Source organism: Oncorhynchus keta, unplaced genomic scaffold (assembly GCF_023373465.1).
Source record: "Oncorhynchus keta strain PuntledgeMale-10-30-2019 unplaced genomic scaffold, Oket_V2 Un_contig_4505_pilon_pilon, whole genome shotgun sequence".
Classification (NCBI taxonomy): Eukaryota; Metazoa; Chordata; class Actinopteri; order Salmoniformes; family Salmonidae; genus Oncorhynchus; species Oncorhynchus keta.
Genome location: NW_026287808.1, coordinates 95,001 through 110,000, shown reverse-complemented (window position 1 = coordinate 110,000; position 15,000 = coordinate 95,001). Strand labels below are relative to the sequence as shown.

Below are 15,000 nucleotides of genomic sequence, written 5' to 3'. Positions count from 1 at the left end.
ATGGAACACCCTATGGGAACACCTTATGGAACACCCTACGGGAACACCTTATGGAACACCTTATGGAACACCTTATGGAACACCTTATGGAACACCCTATGGAACACCTTATGGAACACCTTATGGAACACCTTATGGAACACCCTACGGGAACACCTTATGGAACACCCTATGGGAACACCTTATGGGACACCTTATGGGAACACCTTATGGAACACCTTATGGAACACCTTATGGGACACCTTATGGAACACCTTATGGGACACCTTATGGAACACCTTATGGAACACCTTATGGGAACACCTTATGGAACACCTTATGGAACACCTTATGGAACACCTTATGGAACACCTTATGGAACACCTTATGGGAACACCTTATGGAACACCTTATGGAACACCTTATGGAACACCTTATGGGAACACCTTATGGGAACACCTTATGGAACACCCTACGGGAACACCTTATGGAACACCCTACGGGAACACCTTATGGGACACCTTATGGGAACACCTTATGGGAACACCTTATGGAACACCCTATGGGAACACCTTATGGAACACCCTACGGGAACACCTTATGGAACACCTTATGGAACACCTTATGGAACACCTTATGGAACACCCTATGGAACACCTTATGGAACACCTTATGGAACACCTTATGGAACACCTTATGGAACACCTTATGGAACACCCTATGGAACACCTTATGGAACACCTTATGGGAACACCTTATGGAACACCTTATGGAACACCCTATGGAACACCTTATGGAACACCTTATGGGAACACCTTATGGAACACCTTATGGAACACCTTATGGAACACCTTATGGGAACACCTTATGGAACACCCTATGGAACACCTTATGGAACACCTTATGGAACACCTTATGGGAACACCTTATGGGAACACCTTATGGAACACCTTATGGGAACACCTTATGGAACACCTTATGGAACACCTTATGGAACACCTTATGGAACACCCTATGGAACACCTTATGGAACACCTTATGGAACACCTTATGGGACACCTTATGGAACACCTTATGGAACACCTTATGGAACACCTTATGGAACACCCTATGGAACACCTTATGGAACACCTTATGGAACACCTTATGGGACACCTTATGGAACACCTTATGGAACACCTTATGGAACACCTTATGGAACACCCTATGGGAACACCTTATGGGACACCCTACGGGAACACCTTATGGAACACCCTACGGGAACACCTTATGGAACACCCTACGGGAACACCTTATGGAACACCTTATGGAACACCCTACGGGAACACCTTATGGAACACCCTACGGGAACACCTTATGGAACACCTTATGGGACACCCTATGGGAACACCTTATGGGAACACCTTATGGGACACCCTATGGGAACACCTTATGGGAACACCTTATGGGAACACCTTATGGGACACCTTATGGGACACCTTATGGGAACACCTTATGGAACACCTTATGGGACACCCTATGGGAACACCTTATGGAACACCCTATGGGACACCCTACGGGAACACCTTATGGAACACCTTATGGGACACCCTATGGGACACCCTACGGGAACACCTTATGGGACACCCTACGGGAACACCTTATGGGACACCTTATGGAACACCCTATGGGAACACCTTATGGAACACCCTATGGGACACCCTACGGGAACACCTTATGGGACACCCTACGGGAACACCTTATGGGACACCTTATGGGAACACCTTATGGGACACCCTACGGGACACCTTATGGAACACCTTATGGAACACCCTACGGGACACCTTATGGAACACCCTATGGGAACACCTTATGGAACACCTTATGGAACACCTTATGGAACACCCTATGGGAACACCTTATGGAACACCCTATGGGAACACCTTATGGGAACACCTTATGGGAACACCTTATGGGAACACCTTATGGGACACCTTATGGAACACCTTATGGGACACCTTATGGGAACACCTTATGGGAACACCTTATGGGAACACCTTATGGAACACCTTATGGGAACACCTTATGGAACACCCTATGGGAACACCTTATGGGAACACCTTATGGGACACCCTATGGGAACACCTTATGGGAACACCTTATGGGAACACCTTATGGGAACACCTTATGGAACACCCTACGGGAACACCCTATGGGAACACCCTATGGGACACCTTATGGAACACCTTATGGGACACCTTATGGGAACACCTTATGGAACACCTTATGGAACACCTTATGGGACACCTTATGGGAACACCTTATGGGAACACCCTATGGAACACCTTATGGAACACCTTATGGAACACCTTATGGAACACCTTATGGGGCACCTTATGGGAACACCTTATGGGACACCTTATGGGAACACCTTATGGAACACCCTACGGGACACCTTATGGGACACCTTATGGAACACCTTATGGAACACCTTATGGGACACCCTACGGGAACACCTTATGGGACACCTTATGGAACACCTTATGGAACACCCTACGGGACACCTTATGGAACACCTTATGGAACACCTTATGGAACACCTTATGGGACACCTTATGGGAACACCTTATGGAACACCTTATGGGACACCTTATGGAACACCCTACGGGAACACCTTATGGGACACCCTATGGGAACACCCTATGGGAACACCCTATGGGAACACCTTATGGGAACACCCTATGGGAACACCTTATGGAACACCCTATGGGAACACCTTATGGAACACCCTATGGAACACCTTATGGGGACACCCTATGGAACACCTTATGGGAACACCTTATGGAACACCCTATGGAACACCCTATGGAACACCCTATGGGAACACCTTATGGAACACCCTATGGAACACCTTATGGGAACACCTTATGGAACACCTTATGGGAACACCTTATGGGAACACCTTATGGGACACCTTATGGGAACACCTTATGGAACACCTTATGGGACACCCTACGGAACACCTCATGGGACACCCTATGGGAACACCTTATGGGAACACCTTATGGAACACCTTATGGGAACACCTTATGGAACACCCTATGGGAACACCTTATGGGACACCCTACGGGAACACCCTATGGGACACCCTATGGGACACCCTACGGGAACACCTTATGGGACACCTTATGGGACACCCTACGGGAACACCTTATGGGACACCCTACGGGAACACCCTACGGGAACACCCTACGGGAACACCCTATGGGAACACCTTATGGGACACCTTATGGGAACACCTTATGGAACACCTTATGGGAACACCTTATGGAACACCTTATGGAACACCTTATGGGACACCTTATGGAACACCTTATGGAACACCCTATGGGAACACCTTATGGGACACCTTATGGGAACACCTTATGGGAACACCTTATGGGAACACCTTATGGGAACACCTTATGGGACACCTTATGGAACACCTTATGGGACACCTTATGGGAACACCTTATGGGAACACCTTATGGGAACACCTTATGGAACACCTTATGGGAACACCTTATGGAACACCTTATGGGACACCTTATGGGAACACCTTATGGGACACCCTATGGGAACACCTTATGGGAACACCTTATGGGAACACCTTATGGGAACACCTTATGGAACACCCTACGGAACACCCTACGGGAACACCTTATGGGACACCTTATGGAACACCTTATGGGACACCTTATGGGAACACCTTATGGAACACCTTATGGAACACCTTATGGGACACCTTATGGGAACACCTTATGGGAACACCCTATGGAACACCTTATGGAACACCTTATGGAACACCTTATGGAACACCTTATGGGGCACCTTATGGGAACACCTTATGGGACACCTTATGGGAACACCTTATGGAACACCCTACGGGACACCTTATGGGACACCTTATGGAACACCTTATGGAACACCTTATGGGACACCCTACGGGAACACCTTATGGGACACCTTATGGAACACCTTATGGAACACCCTACGGGACACCTTATGGAACACCTTATGGAACACCTTATGGGAACACCTTATGGGACACCTTATGGGAACACCCTATGGAACACCTTATGGGACACCTTATGGAACACCCTATGGGAACACCTTATGGGACACCCTATGGGAACACCCTATGGGAACACCCTATGGGAACACCTTACGGGAACACCCTATGGGAACACCTTATGGAACACCCTATGGGAACACCTTATGGAACACCCTATGGAACACCTTATGGGGACACCCTATGGAACACCTTATGGGAACACCTTATGGAACACCCTATGGAACACCCTATGGAACACCTTATGGGAACACCTTATGGAACACCTTATGGGAACACCTTATGGGACACCTTATGGAACACCTTATGGAACACCCTATGGGAACACCTTATGGAACACCCTATGGGAACACCTTATGGGAACACCTTATGGGAACACCTTATGGGAACACCTTATGGGACACCTTATGGAACACCTTATGGGACACCTTATGGGAACACCTTATGGGAACACCTTATGGGAACACCTTATGGAACACCTTATGGGAACACCTTATGGAACACCTTATGGGACACCTTATGGGAACACCTTATGGGACACCCTATGGGAACACCTTATGGGAACACCTTATGGGAACACCTTATGGGAACACCTTATGGAACACCCTACGGAACACCCTACGGGAACACCTTATGGGACACCTTATGGAACACCTTATGGGACACCTTATGGGAACACCTTATGGAACACCTTATGGAACACCTTATGGGACACCTTATGGGAACACCTTATGGGAACACCCTATGGAACACCTTATGGAACACCTTATGGAACACCTTATGGAACACCTTATGGGGCACCTTATGGGAACACCTTATGGGACACCTTATGGGAACACCTTATGGAACACCCTACGGGACACCTTATGGGACACCTTATGGAACACCTTATGGAACACCTTATGGGACACCCTACGGGAACACCTTATGGGACACCTTATGGAACACCTTATGGAACACCCTACGAGACACCTTATGGAACACCTTATGGAACACCTTATGGAACACCTTATGGGACACCTTATGGGAACACCTTATGGAACACCTTATGGGACACCTTATGGAACACCCTACGGGAACACCTTATGGGACACCCTATGGGAACACCCTATGGGAACACCCTATGGGAACACCTTATGGGAACACCCTATGGGAACACCTTATGGAACACCCTATGGGAACACCTTATGGAACACCCTATGGAACACCTTATGGGGACACCCTATGGAACACCTTATGGGAACACCTTATGGAACACCTTATGGAACACCCTATGGAACACCTTATGGAACACCTTATGGAACACCCTATGGAACACCCTATGGAACACCCTATGGAACACCCTATGGAACACCCTATGGAACACCCTATGGGAACACCTTATGGAACACCTTATGGGACACCTTATGGGAACACCCTACGGGAACACCCTATGGGAACACCTTATGGGAACACCTTATGGGAACACCTTATGGGAACACCCTATGGGAACACCTTATGGGAACACCTTATGGGAACACCCTATGGGAACACCCTATGGGAACACCCTATGGGAACACCCTATGGGAACACCTTATGGGACACCCTATGGGAACACCTTATGGAACACCTTATGGGACACCCTACGGGAACACCTTATGGGACACCCTATGGGAACACCTTATGGGAACACCTTATGGAACACCTTATGGGAACACCTTATGGAACACCCTACGGGAACACCTTATGGGAACACCCTATGGGAACACCCTACGGGAACACCCTATGGGACACCCTATGGGAACACCTTATGGAACACCTTATGGAACACCTTATGGGACACCCTACGGGAACACCTTATGGGACACCCTACGGGAACACCTTATGGAACACCCTACGGGAACACCTTATGGGAACACCTTATGGAACACCTTATGGAACACCTTATGGAACACCTTATGGGAACACCTTATGGAACACCTTATGGGAACACCTTATGGGACACCTTATGGAACACCTTATGGAACACCCTATGGGAACACCTTATGGAACACCCTATGGGAACACCTTATGGGAACACCTTATGGGAACACCTTATGGGAACACCTTATGGGAACACCTTATGGGACACCTTATGGAACACCTTATGGGACACCTTATGGGAACACCTTATGGGAACACCTTATGGGAACACCTTATGGAACACCTTATGGGAACACCTTATGGAACACCTTATGGGACACCTTATGGGAACACCTTATGGAACACCCTACGGGAACACCTTATGGGAACACCTTATGGGAACACCTTATGGAACACCCTACGGGAACACCCTATGGGAACACCTTATGGGAACACCTTATGGGAACACCTTATGGGACACCTTATGGGAACACCTTATGGAAACACCCTACGGGAACACCTTATGGGACACCTTATGGGACACCTTATGGGACACCTTATGGGAACACCTTATGGGAACACCCTATGGGAACACCTTATGGGACACCTTATGGGAACACCTTATGGGACACCTTATGGGAACACCTTATGGAACACCCTACGGGAACACCTTATGGGACACCTTATGGAACACCTTATGGAACACCTTATGGAACACCCTACGGGAACACCTTATGGGACACCTTATGGAACACCTTATGGAACACCCTACGGGACACCTTATGGAACACCTTATGGAACACCTTATGGAACACCTTATGGGACACCTTATGGGAACACCTTATGGGACACCTTATGGGAACACCTTATGGAACACCTTATGGGAACACCTTATGGGACACCTTATGGAACACCTTATGGAACACCTTATGGAACACCTTATGGGACACCCTATGGGAACACCTATGGGAACACCTATGGGAACACCTTATGGGAACACCTTATGGGAACACCTTATGGAACACCCTATGGGAACACCTTATGGAACACCCTATGGAACACCTTATGGGGACACCCTATGGAACACCTTATGGGAACACCTTATGGAACACCCTATGGAACACCCTATGGAACACCCTATGGGAACACCTTATGGAACACCCTATGGAGCACCTTATGGGAACACCTTATGGAACACCCTATGGAACACCCTATGGAACACCCTATGGGAACACCTTATGGAACACCCTATGGAACACCTTATGGGAACACCTTATGGAACACCCTATGGAACACCCTATGGAACACCCTATGGGAACACCTTATGGAACACCCTATGGAACACCTTATGGGAACACCTTATGGGACACCTTATGGGACACCTTATGGAACACCTTATGGAACACCTTATGGAACACCTTATGGAACACCTTATGGAACACCTTATGGAACACCTTATGGGACACCTTATGGAACACCTTATGGAACACCTTATGGAACACCTTATGGAACACCTTATGGGACACCTTATGGAACACCTTATGGAACACCTTATGGAACACCCTATGGGAACACCCTACGGGACACCTTATGGGACACCTTATGGAACACCTTATGGAACACCTTATGGGACACCCTACGGGAACACCTTATGGGACACCTTATGGGAACACCTTATGGAACACCCTATGGAACACCCTATGGAACACCCTATGGGACACCCTATGGGAACACCTTATGGAACACCTTATGGGACACCTTATGGAACACCCTACGGGAACACCTTATGGGACACCTTATGGGAACACCTTATGGAACACCCTACGGGAACACCTTATGGGAACACCCTATGGGAACACCTTATGGAACACCCTATGGGAACACCTTATGGAACACCCTATGGAACACCTTATGGGGACACCCTATGGAACACCTTATGGGAACACCTTATGGAACACCTTATGGGAACACCTTATGGAACACCTTATGGAACACCTTATGGAACACCTTATGGAACACCTTATGGAACACCTTATGGAACACCTTATGGGACACCTTATGGAACACCTTATGGAACACCTTATGGAACACCTTATGGAACACCTTATGGAACACCTTATGGAACACCTTATGGAACACCTTATGGAACACCTTATGGAACACCTTATGGAACACCTTATGGAACACCTTATGGGACACCTTATGGAACACCTTATGGGACACCTTATGGGACACCTTATGGGACACCTTATGGGACACCTTATGGAACACCTTATGGAACACCTTATGGAACACCTTATGGAACACCTTATGGGACACCTTATGGAACACCTTATGGAACACCTTATGGGACACCTTATGGGACACCTTATGGAACACCTTATGGAACACCTTATGGAACACCTTATGGAACACCTTATGGGACACCTTATGGAACACCTTATGGAACACCTTATGGAACACCTTATGGAACACCTTATGGGAACACCTTATGGAACACCTTATGGGAACACCTTATGGGAACACCTTATGGAACACCCTACGGGAACACCTTATGGAACACCCTACGGGAACACCTTATGGAACACCTTATGGGACACCTTATGGAACACCTTATGGAACACCTTATGGAACACCTTATGGAACACCCTATGGAACACCTTATGGAACACCTTATGGAACACCTTATGGAACACCTTATGGAACACCTTATGGAACACCTTATGGAACACCTTATGGAACACCTTATGGAACACCTTATGGGACACCTTATGGAACACCTTATGGAACACCTTATGGAACACCTTATGGGACACCTTATGGAACACCTTATGGAACACCTTATGGAACACCTTATGGAACACCTTATGGGAACACCTTATGGAACACCTTATGGGACACCTTATGGAACACCTTATGGAACACCTTATGGGACACCTTATGGGAACACCTTATGGGAACACCTTATGGAACACCTTATGGGACACCTTATGGGAACACCTTATGGAACACCTTATGGGACACCTTATGGGAACACCTTATGGGAACACCTTATGGAACACCTTATGGAACACCTTATGGGACACCTTATGGGACACCCTATGGGAACACCTTATGGGAACACCTTATGGGAACACCTTATGGAACACCCTATGGGAACACCTTATGGGACACCTTATGGAACACCCTATGGGAACACCTTATGGGACACCCTATGGGAACACCTTATGGAACACCCTATGGGAACACCTTATGGAACACCCTATGGGAACACCTTATGGGACACCCTATGGGAACACCTTATGGGACACCTTATGGGACACCCTACGGAACACCCTACGGGAACACCCTAACACCCTATGGGAACACCTTATGGGACACCTTATGGAACACCTTATGGGACACCTTATGGAACACCTTATGGAACACCCTACGGAACACCCTACGGGACACCTTATGGAACACCTTATGGGACACCTTATGGGAACACCTTATGGGACACCTTATGGAACACCTTATGGGACACCTTATGGAACACCTTATGGGACACCTTATGGGACACCTTATGGAACACCTTATGGAACACCTTATGGAACACCTTATGGAACACCTTATGGAACACCTTATGGGACACCTTATGGAACACCTTATGGAACACCTTATGGGACACCTTATGGAACACCTTATGGAACACCTTATGGGACACCTTATGGAACACCTTATGGGACACCCTACGGGAACACCTTATGGGAACACCTTATGGGACACCTTATGGAACACCTTATGGAACACCTTATGGAACACCTTATGGAACACCTTATGGAACACCCTACGGGAACACCTTATGGGAACAACCTTATGGAACACCTTATGGAACACCTTATGGGAACACCTTATGGAACACCTTATGGGACACCTTATGGGAACAACCTACGGGAACACTCTACGGGAACACCCTACGGGAACACCTTATGGAACACCCTACGGGACACCTTATGGGAACAACCTACGGGAACACCCTACGGGAACACCCTACGGGAACACCTTATGGGAACACCCTATGGAACACCCTATGGAACACCCTATGGAACACCCTATGGGACACCCTATGGGACACCCTATGGAACACCCTATGGAACACCCTATGGGACACCTTATGGAACACCCTATGGAACACCCTATGGGACACCCTACGGGACGGACACCTTATGGAACACCCTATGGAACACCCTATGGGACACCCTACGGGACGGACACCTTATGGGACACCTTATGGGACACCCTACGGGACGGACACCTTATGGGACACCTTATGGGACACCTTATGGGAACACCTTATGGAACACCCTACGGGAACACCTTATGGAACACCCTATGGAACACCCTATGGGACACCCTATGGAACACCCTATGGAACACCCTATGGGACACCCTATGGGACACCCTATGGAACACCCTATGGGACACCCTATGGAACACCCTATGGAACACCCTATGGAACACCCTATGGGACACCCTATGGAACACCCTATGGAACACCCTATGGAACACCCTATGGGACACCCTATGGAACACCCTATGGAACACCCTATGGGACACCTTATGGAACACCCTATGGAACACCCTATGGGACACCCTATGGAACACCCTATGGGACACCCTACGGGACGGACACCTTATGGGACACCTTATGGGACACCTTATGGGACACCTTATGGGAACACCTTATGGGACACCTTATGGGAACACCTTATGGAACACCCTACGGGAACACCTTATGGAACACCTTATGGGAACACCTTATGGAACACCTTATGGAACACCCTACGGAACACCTTATGGAACACCTTATGGGAACACCTTATGGAACACCTTATGGGACACCTTATGGGAACACCTTATGGAACACCCTATGGGAACACCTTATGGAACACCCTATGGGAACACCTTATGGAACACCCTATGGGAACACCTTATGGAACACCTTATGGGACACCTTATGGAACACCTTATGGAACACCCTATGGGAACACCTTATGGAACACCCTATGGGAACACCTTATGGGACACCTTATGGAACACCTTATGGAACACCCTACGGGAACACCTTATGGAACACCTTATGGGAACACCTTATGGAACACCTTATGGGACACCTTATGGAACACCTTATGGAACACCCTACGGGAACACCTTATGGAACACCTTATGGGAACACCTTATGGGACACCTTATGGGAACACCTTATGGAACACCTTATGGGACACCCTATGGGAACACCTTATGGAACACCTTATGGGAACACCTTATGGAACACCCTACGGGAACACCTTATGGAACACCTTATGGGAACACCTTATGGAACACCTTATGGGACACCCTATGGGAACACCTTATGGGACACCTTATGGGAACACCTTATGGAACACCTTATGGGACACCCTATGGGAACACCTTATGGGACACCTTATGGGACACCTTATGGAACACCCTACGGGAACACCTTATGGAACACCTTATGGGAACACCTTATGGAACACCTTATGGGACACCCTACGGGAACACCTTATGGGACACCTTATGGGAACACCTTATGGGAACACCTTATGGAACACCTTATGGAACACCTTATGGGACACCTTATGGAACACCCTATGGGAACACCTTATGGAACACCCTATGGGAACACCTTATGGGACACCTTATGGAACACCTTATGGGACACCCTATGGGAACACCTTATGGGACACCTTATGGGACACCTTATGGGAACACCTTATGGAACACCTTATGGGGACACCTTATGGAACACCTTATGGGGACACCTTATGGGACACACACCTTATGGAACACCTTATGGGACACCCTATGGGAACACCTTATGGGACACCTTATGGGACACCTTATGGGAACACCTTATGGAACACCTTATGGGGACACCTTATGGAACACCTTATGGGGACACCTTATGGGACACCTTATGGAACACCTTATGGGGACACCTTATGGGACACCTTATGGAACACCTTATGGGGACACCTTATGGGACACCTTATGGAACACCTTATGGGACACCTTATGGAACACCTTATGGGACACCCTATGGGAACACCTTATGGGACACCTTATGGGACACCTTATGGGAACACCTTATGGAACACCTTATGGGGACACCTTATGGAACACCTTATGGGGACACCTTATGGGACACCTTATGGGACACCTTATGGAACACCTTATGGGACACCTTATGGGAACACCTTATGGGACACCTTATGGGACACCTTATGGGAACACCTTATGGGACACCTTATGGGAACACCTTATGGAACACCTTATGGGACACCTTATGGGACACCTTATGGGACACCTTATGGAACACCTTATGGGACACCCTATGGGAACACCTTATGGGAACACCTTATGGGACACCCTATGGGAACACCTTATGGGACACCTTATGGGACACCTTATGGGACACCTTATGGGACACCTTATGGAACACCTTATGGAACACCCTATGGGACACCTTATGGGAACACCTTATGGGAACACCTTATGGGAACACCTTATGGAACACCTTATGGGACACCTTATGGAACACCCTACGGGAACACCTTATGGGAACAACCTACACCCTATGGAACACCCCTACGGGAACACCTTATGGGAACACCCTATGGAACACCCTATGGAACACCCTATGGAACACCCTATGGGACACCCTATGGGACACCCTATGGAACACCCTATGGAACACCTTATGGGACACCTTATGGGACACCCTACGGGACGGACACCTTATGGAACACCCTATGGAACACCTTATGGGACACCCTATGGAACACCTTATGGGAACACCTTATGGAACACCTTATGGGACACCCTACGGGACACACCTTATGGGACACCTTATGGGACACCTTATGGGACACCTTATGGAACACCCTACGGGAACACCTTATGGGAACACCTTATGGAACACCCTACGGAACACCTTATGGAACACCTTATGGGAACACCTTATGGGACACCTTATGGGAACACCTTATGGGAACACCTTATGGGAACACCTTATGGAACACCTTATGGGAACACCTTATGGAACACCTTATGGGAACACCTTATGGGACACCTTATGGAACACCTTATGGGACACCTTATGGAACACCTTATGGGACACCTTATGGAACACCTTATGGGAACACCTTATGGGACACCTTATGGAACACCTTATGGGACACCTTATGGGAACACCTTATGGGAACACCTTATGGGACACCTTATGGGAACACCTTATGGGACACCTTATGGGAACACCTTATGGGACACCTTATGGGACACCTTATGGGAACACCTTATGGGACACCTTATGGGACACCTTATGGGACACCTTATGGGACACCTTATGGGACACCTTATGGGACACCTTATGGGACACCTTATGGGACACCTTATGGAACACCTTATGGGACACCTTATGGAACACCCTACGGGAACACCTTATGGGACACCTTATGGGAACACCTTATGGGACACCTTATGGAACACCTTATGGGACACCTTATGGGACACCTTATGGGAACACCTTATGGGACACCTTATGGGAACACCTTATGGGACACCCTACGGGAACACCTTATGGGAACACCTTATGGGACACCTTATGGGACACCTTATGGGAACACCTTATGGGAACACCTTATGGGAACACCTTATGGGAACACCTTATGGAACACCTTATGGGAACACCTTATGGAACACCTTATGGGACACCTTATGGGAACACCTTATGGGAACACCTTATGGGAACACCTTATGGGAACACCTTATGGAACACCTTATGGGAACACCTTATGGGAACACCTTATGGAACACCTTATGGAACACCTTATGGGAACACCTTATGGAACACCTTATGGGAACACCTTATGGGAACACCTTATGGGACACCTTATGGAACACCTTATGGGAACACCTTATGGGACACCTTATGGGACACCTTATGGGAACACCTTATGGGACACCTTATGGAACACCCTATGGGAACACCTTATGGGAACACCTTATGGAACACCTTATGGGACACCCTATGGGAACACCTTATGGGACACCTTATGGGAACACCTTATGGGACACCTTATGGGAACACCTTATGGGACACCTTATGGGAACACCTTATGGGAACACCTTATGGGACACCTTATGGAACACCTTATGGGAACACCTTATGGGACACCTTATGGAACACCTTATGGGAACACCTTATGGGACACCTTATGGGACACCTTATGGGAACACCTTATGGGACACCTTATGGGAACACCTTATGGGACACCTTATGGAACACCCTATGGGAACACCTTATGGGAACACCTTATGGGACACCTTATGGGACACCTTATGGGAACACCTTATGGGACACCTTATGGGAACACCTTATGGGACACCCTACGGGAACACCTTATGGAACACCTTATGGGACACCCTATGGGAACACCTTATGGGACACCTTATGGAACACCCTACGGGACACCTTATGGGAACACCTTATGGGACACCTTATGGGAACACCTTATGGGACACCTTATGGAACACCCTACGGGACACCCTACGGGACACCTTATGGAACACCCTGGGAACACCTTATGGGACACCCTATGGGAACACCTTATGGGACACCCTACGGGACGGACACCTTACAGACCACCTTACGGGACACCCTACCCACCCTGGTCAGTAGTGGTGTCCTGTATAGTGAGCAGGGGAACATTAGGGACACTACCATAGTGTAATCAGATCATTACAGATGTTATATTACAATGTAATGTTCTCTTCTCAGTCACTGTTGACACTGGTCCACTACTATTGCTTTAATGTATTGTTGTTCTCATTAATATTGTTGTTGTAGTTGTTGTTAATGGTAATCCCATGTCCACTACTACTATTATTATTGCTGTTGGTCCCACCATTTATTTATATATAAATATATATATATTTTATTTATATTTTCGATATGTAGAGAGAGAGAGAGACAGAGACAGAGAGAG

The 15,000-nt window shown here is 47.8% G+C and overlaps 2 long non-coding RNA genes across 3 annotated transcripts in view; both read right to left on the bottom strand.

The window, feature by feature from the left end:
* Positions 1-7,441, bottom strand: part of LOC127924775 (uncharacterized) — a 9,126-nt gene extending 1,685 nt beyond the window's left edge. The window contains exon 1 of the long non-coding RNA XR_008118761.1: positions 7,369-7,441. This is a non-coding gene — a long non-coding RNA (uncharacterized LOC127924775). The remainder of the gene's footprint in view (positions 1-7,368) is intronic.
* Positions 249-6,672, bottom strand: LOC127924776 (uncharacterized). 2 transcript variants are annotated; one of them, XR_008118762.1, is made up of 3 exons: positions 6,645-6,672; positions 1,246-1,344; positions 249-290 (listed from the first exon to the last, which is right to left on the bottom strand). It is a non-coding gene; the product is annotated as an uncharacterized LOC127924776 (long non-coding RNA). The 2 variants fall into 2 exon arrangements; XR_008118763.1 differs by lacking the exon at positions 6,645-6,672 and adding an exon at positions 1,840-1,867.
* Positions 7,442-15,000: the final 7,559 nt, after the last annotated feature.